At 41.9% G+C, this 6,742-nt stretch overlaps 1 long non-coding RNA gene across 4 annotated transcripts in view; it reads left to right on the top strand.

Moving 5' to 3' along the window:
• LOC106515279 (uncharacterized) overlaps positions 1 to 6,742 on the top strand; it is a 41,428-nt gene that overhangs the window by 10,019 nt on the left and 24,667 nt on the right. For 3 of the 4 annotated variants that reach the window (XR_001309986.1, XR_001309981.1, XR_001309987.1), the window contains exon 3: positions 6,109 to 6,252. The exons of the other annotated variant lie outside the window; for it this stretch is intronic. This is a non-coding gene — a long non-coding RNA (uncharacterized LOC106515279). The remainder of the gene's footprint in view (positions 1 to 6,108; positions 6,253 to 6,742) is intronic. 4 annotated transcript variants of the gene reach the window in all.

Here is a 6,742-nt window from a genome sequence, read left to right as displayed (position 1 = left end):
TTCTTAGAATTTTAAATATAATTTTGCAGTAAAACTTTATAATCTTTATGTTCAAGCTGCATAAATTTGTATCACCACTTTGTGGAGCAGGACATACCTGCAAATCTTAAAATGTGACAAATAAGAGAAAAACCTGATTTTAATTGGACAGTGTTTTAAAATGAATTTAAAACTTCAAAAAAGTTTTCTTCTTTGGGGTAACATTTCTGTTTCGCCAAACTATGAACAAAAAATAAATAAAAGTAATAATTCAGTTTATGATGCGCACATAATCTGTTATGAAACACTGAGTTATCTTGTTCATCTCAGACTAAAAGCTCCTCTTTTTTAATGTTCAAGAAACTTTAATCCTTGATAACCTTTAATACCAAAGTGCACAATAAACCATGCAGCATGAAGCTAGTTGAGATTAGAGTACAGGTGTATGAGAGAACGGATTGCCCTGCTGTCGCAGTGAACTGTACAATAAATAAGCTTCTGGTCACAAAGAGGGTCCAGAGCAGCGTGGCCCTGCAGGCCTTCCCACACTCCCTGCAGGACTGGATCCATAGCTCAGCGCAGCACCCTGGATTAGCCCCACGCACCTTTGTGGAGGGACAGATTATCCAGACCTCCCTGCATTCACTGACAGGGTTTAAGTCACTCTAGCGTGCCAGCAGCCACCCGTCACCTAATCGCACCCTTCAACTCCTTCTCTCTCTCTTTTTTTTTTTTGGTTAAGCAGCTTTTTTTCTTATTGGTCCTTAGAATTCTGTGGACAGAGCTTAGGTTGGGGTCATTTATTAAACTGCAATAAAATATTCTGCTATAGTTGACATTTTTTTTGATGTAAACTCCTAGTTTGGGATTCCATCGTTGAAGTTTCAGCCTTCCAAACCAACATTTCTCTAATGCCTGCTCAGAACTGAGATCTGAGAAATAATGCTTCACCTTTCATACTAAATATTTTGGCATTATGACCATCTGAATTTGGCTCCAAACTGCCCCACCTCTTTGCTCCCCCCCTCCCCCTTGCAGAGTGCCCAGAGGGCCTCTCTTCCCCGTCATGTGGAGCTCTGTGCCCACTCAGCAAGTGCAGGCATATCCCACTTCCATCTGCCTATGACCTCACAGCCCCCTGTTTGTTTAACCCCCCACTCCAAAAACTAACCTAATTATAGCCCTGTAGAACACGGATTCAGGAGATTCCCAGCGGATTTCGAACGCTATCTGCGTGCACACCAAGAGGCATCGCCACGGGCCACGTTTCAGTCGGTCCTGCCTTTCATTTCTCTCCTCGTATTATGTCAGAACATGTCCTACATCATGTCAGCGCGCAGGGAAGAAGCAAGAGAAAAAAAGTGTTTAGACAACAACATAAAAAAGCAGAAGTGTGCTATAAGTGTYTCTTTTTACGTCAGCGTGATGAGTGGAAAACTCATTAGACACACTCYGGCTGACAGACAGACGTTTGTGACATCACCGGGCTCCCGTTGGACCTGCTGGGCGACTTCACGGAGCACACCTTTCCACGCTTGGTGAAATCTTCGTCTCAGATCTGGAACCTCCCTCTGATGCACAGATTAGACCTCAGCGCAGTTTGGGTGTAACGGATGAACACATGAGTGGTGCCGAGGATCGCACCTTTGACAGATTTAGACTGTATTGATCTGCTTTGGCTGGGCTCCTTGTGGGGCCGTGTGGTCCGAGCCCCGGGGTGGGGCGCTGCGAGGCTGACTGTCCAGCTTGGRCAGGCCTGGTCCAGAGTGGAAGGACCTGTGTGGAGGTCTGTGATTGACAGCACAGAGCAGCGTTTGAGGGTGTAGAGGTGCGGGGGCTGGGGGGTGGGGGGGTTAATCTCCCTTGAACYGGGGCAGATGTTGTTAACGAGCTCCTCTCAGGTCGACTCCCTGCGTGGGAAAAAGGCATCAAATCCTCCTGGGGTCAGGGCTTTTGGGTTGACCCACCGAGAGCCATCCCTCTCCACTGCACCGTCCTCTTCTCTCCCCTGTCCCACCCACCCACCCACTCACATTAAACTGTCACGTTTGACCGTTTCTCCACTGTTCCTCTTCTTCAGTTCATCTTCTGATCTTCAGGTCCCAGCCTGAACTTTGGTTGCGTGATGRGGATGTCTCGTTAGTGTTGACTGCGGCTGGATCACGGTGCCTGACACAACCACAAGGAATGCTGAGTGGGAAACGCTTCAAAGAAAAGCACGCCGCTGCTCAAGAACATGCATCCGCCCAGGACCGAGCTATTTGTACGTGYCTAAATAGAAAGTCAGGTCGCTGAAATAAAGGCCTGATAGACTTTTGGGTCCCCCAGGTTGACATGTGGAWCATGTGCCGAATTACCTGAACCTTGAAGCGTAAGCATGAAAGTTTTGCCAAGAAAAAAAGACGTAACATCCTCTTTTAATAAAACTTCTGCCTAACATTCAATATTTTAGTAACTATCATTGAAAACCTAACATGACAAGTTTCAAACATCTTTTCCTCAAAGCTGAAGAGAAGAAAATTGCGAAACATTCACAGATAACAGAGCCATTCTGGTTTTTATGATTATTCTTTATGGTAAGAAGTGTAAAAGTCATCCACACATTAAATCCTTAAAGGAAAGAGAAACAATTGCTGGTTCAGATTGGAACGAATGGAGAAAAAGAAAAAAAAAAGAAGCATAAAACATCCAAAGAGCTTCAGGCTGACCTGGAGCGATCTGAAGTGGTGTTTTCAACTTTCACTGTGAGCCGAACACTGAAACAGGCACAGATCAATGGGAGGAACTCAAGGAGGACGCTGCTGTTGATGAAAACAGACAATGCAAAACTGACTTTTGAAAAGCTTCAACATATCAGTCGCCACCTATCAAAGACAACGTTTAATAAACTCAAGTGTTTTCCGAGGATGTTTGATAACAGGTGACTAAGTGCAGCTCGTTTGTTTAAACAAATCCCAACCTGTATATAGTAAAGCATGGTGGAGGTGGGATCATAATGTCGAGTTGATCTGCTGCAAGAGACATTTAATGCACAAAACAGACTAAGTTGTTTTATAGTTATCCCTGTCACACTATAACTTATGCCAGGGGTGCCCAAACATTTTCCCCAAGTGGGCCAAAATGACCATTTATCCGGGGCTGCGGGCCAAATGTAGTAATATAATACATGAAATACACATGCTTTTTAAATAAAGTCCTTTATTTTTAATGATTAATCTTTCAGCCAGTGCGGTGGCCCACTTTGGTTTTTAGTGAAATCTGACATATGCTCAAGCAGCAAAGGCTCATGGGACATTTTATAAATTGATAAAATATGAGTTTTGTGGCCTTATAAAGTGTGCAAATCTACATGTGTGGTTAAATCTAATCTAAATATCTCTTGTTGTTCATTGCATTTCATGTTTCAGAATAATATATCAAAGATAAAGTCAGCACCATCAGTGAAAACTATTTTCACTACAGCTCCTTATATATTCATTTGACCAATGGATAAAATGACTTTAAGTGGAAATACTGTGTTTCTACATCGTAGGACAAGTTACAACCTTATAACTATAGCATCTGCTGGTGGGCCAAATCAAATGGCTTGGCGGGCCAAATTTGGCCCACAGGCCCCACTTTGGGCTCCTCTGACTTATGCCAACAAATGAAAAGCTTTTGCAACACTAAAGAAGGCTGAGCTGAAAATGAAATTGAAAAAAAAAACTGCTGGAAGCCTATTTTGGACATTGCATTTCAATTACATCAAAAATGTAACCAGTATGAGTGAAATAGACAAAATAAAATTTGCCTAAGTCAGCATAAGCTGTCTTGGGTCTTTACAACTAACTGTACAAAATAACATGAAAATATTTATACTCCAGTTAAACAATCTAAATAAATAATGGGTAGAGAAGGCAGAGCAGAAATCAAAGAAACATGAACCTTGTAAATGTAAAAACTTTGAAGCTGTAGTTTATGTTTTATCCTATCAAGGCTGCAGCTAGCCTGTTTTATATTTCTTTTTTTGCCYATTGTGCTTAGAAATTTTATTAACCAATTCAGATTGTATATAGTTTATTTATTGTATTAATATAAATTAGCTCATTGTTTAGAGGCATGGATAACTTTGAATGAGTAAAAGTTCCAACAGTTTTTTTTTTCAGTGATCAAGCATTTTAATATTTTTGAACAATTTGTTTTGTTCTTTTTTTTTTTATTAAATTATGTTTTTAGTCACTTCTGGGTTTTAAAAAAACCTTGAATCAAAGACTCCAGTGTTTTAAATGTTTATTTCAGTTTAAGAGTATGGCTATATGCAAGATTCTGTACAAAACAACCAGACTGAACTTCATGAGGTCACATACGTTAAAAAACAAAACAATTTTTTAAAGTTTGATTACTTATTTTAAAACTTTTGACTCTTTATTCAACGTAAGTTTCACTTCACACACCATTGCTCTGTGTTGTTTTTTTTAACAACCCTCCAGCGATCAACAAAGAATCCTGTAAAAACACATTTGGTTTGCGAGCACCATTCTGTTTTTCGACCTATGTACAGCCTGAACACACTGTACATAAGTTACCTGTGATGTGGCTTCTCCTCATCAATCACATCCAGAATGGGCATGTCTCCGTTCCATATCGTGTCAGCGTGCCTGCTTTGGGGTTTATCCTAGCTTAGGTTTTAATGCAAAGGTCATCCATTAAGGTGTTTGACTCTGAAGGCGTGTTTACTTTGCCGCAGCAGGTGTGCGTGAATACGAGACTTGTCAAATATGAGTCAGGATTACTGTCGCTTTTGTCCCAAACAAAGCAAATACAAATCACACGAAGCTGAAACGGGAAGAATCTGCTCTTTCTATGGCCGCCCGCTCTCCGTGGATCCTTTCACATTTTGTTCGGTTGAGCCTCTCTCGAGTTTGTTTTTGCCCGTAAAAGCGGCCGTGTAAAACCGCACGGGCGCGCACGCATTCGTGGCAAACAAGCGAGAACGAAACAGGGATTAGGAGGCTTCTTCCTGAGTGACTTGTAGCGACGAATAAACTAGAAACCATTGGTTTTAATGTGAAAAGCGCCAATTGAGTCAGTCTAGTGTGAAAATGTCGCTGCTGCAGATGGTCTCTTTCTGAACCACTTTATTTATGAACACTGGAGCATGTAGACTTGCTTGTAATCTGCCGAACTATAGATTTCTGACCTTTTATTGTGACCCGTTGGGGGAAAAATTGGGCCAGGTTTATGTGAGCTGATGTATGTGGCGTGCTTTAAGGGACAGTAAAGAGTATGCAAGACAATGCAGAGGAGCCAAAGGGGGGCGAGGACTTAAGGCGATGACAAGGGGCAAAGATTAGGCCTCTCATCTAGGCCACAGATATTGATTAGTGTTTGTTAAGGACAGTGAGAGGGAACACAGATTGACAGATACACAATAGCTCCACAAGAGGCTCCCTGATCATGTTATGATTGTATGTTCATACGCACAAGTGACCTCAATACGTACAAAACAAATGTTCCACATGTGGAGGAAGTTCTATATCATTTAATAGCATTTCAAAACTTTTACTTAACTCAAGACTTCTTTTTATGTTTGTAAGTGTGTGTGGTTTTTTGGGAGCGTAACCCTGGGAACACAGGGGGAGGTGGAGCGCACTTAGCTACGGGTCAGTCGTGACTGACTCTGTCACTTATTGATTAGTTGCCATGGAGAGTTAGTCAGGCCATCTTTCTTGGAGGTGTGTCCCCGAGGGCCAGCATCATTGCCCAGATGAGCCTGTGGAGGCTTTGTCTGCAGGGGGTTGCGTGTGTGTGTGTGTGCGTGTGTGTGTGTGTGAGTAGGAGCTTATGACCTCACCAACTCTTACTCACGCTTCCCTCATCTTCATCCCTCCTTCGTACGATACTTTTATTTTCACTCTGCGTTTTGCATCCATCCCTCAAACTCTGAGCTAATTTGCAATATTTTAGAAAAAAAGAAAAACCTGGAGCCTCAACATTCAGTGCATACACMTCCTCCCAGGGGAGCTGCAATAAAGAGGATTGTAAACAAATTGTCCAAACTTATTGAGCTGTGAAATCCCCCTCATATCCAAGGGATWTGCCTACTCTTATGATCCTCTCTCATCTCTGTTTCTGTATTGTTCCTGTCAGAGCTTAAGAAGGAAGCGGGWGCTGCAGGGAGATGGGCGGGCGAGGGCTCGGCGGTGCCAACGATCCACCTGCAGGAGCTGGCGGYTCTGGTGTCAGCCCAGCAGGGCACAGCGACGGGCGGCAAACCTTTCACACCTATAGCAGGTAGAATCATACAGGAAATGAACAAAAACTAAATTAAAATGGAATGTATAAAAGATTTAAAAAATGCAAAAGGAAGTGTGAGTTTACCCAAAATCTTTCTGTTTTATACAAGTTTCCTTGATGCCAAAGCTGTTTTTTTAATCAGTGTTTTAAAACAAAACACAATTTTTTTGGCGACATCTTTTTTAAGGGTTAATATTTCAATAAAACATAGCAAGTTTGCATTCATCGAGTTGAAGAAAAGCACAGAAATGCTAAAAAGAAACAATCATGCAAGTTCATGCAGCTCCCACATTATTCAGTTTAGAGTAGGGGTGCCCAAACATTTYCCCCRAGAGGGCCAAAATGAAAATCTATCCAGGGCAGCRGGCCAAATACAGTAATATAATRCATGAAATACAAATACTTTTTAAAGAAAAGTCCCTTATTTTTAATGATTAAGCTGTGCAATGGCCCTCTTTTGTTTTAGTCTGTGCACTTGGAGAAAGTC

This window comes from Austrofundulus limnaeus, unplaced genomic scaffold (assembly GCF_001266775.1).
Source record: "Austrofundulus limnaeus strain Quisiro unplaced genomic scaffold, Austrofundulus_limnaeus-1.0 Scaffold1, whole genome shotgun sequence".
In the NCBI taxonomy this organism is placed as follows: Eukaryota; Metazoa; Chordata; class Actinopteri; order Cyprinodontiformes; family Rivulidae; genus Austrofundulus; species Austrofundulus limnaeus.
Note: the sequence above shows the minus strand (reverse complement) of the source record. Positions and strands in the feature narration are given on the sequence as shown.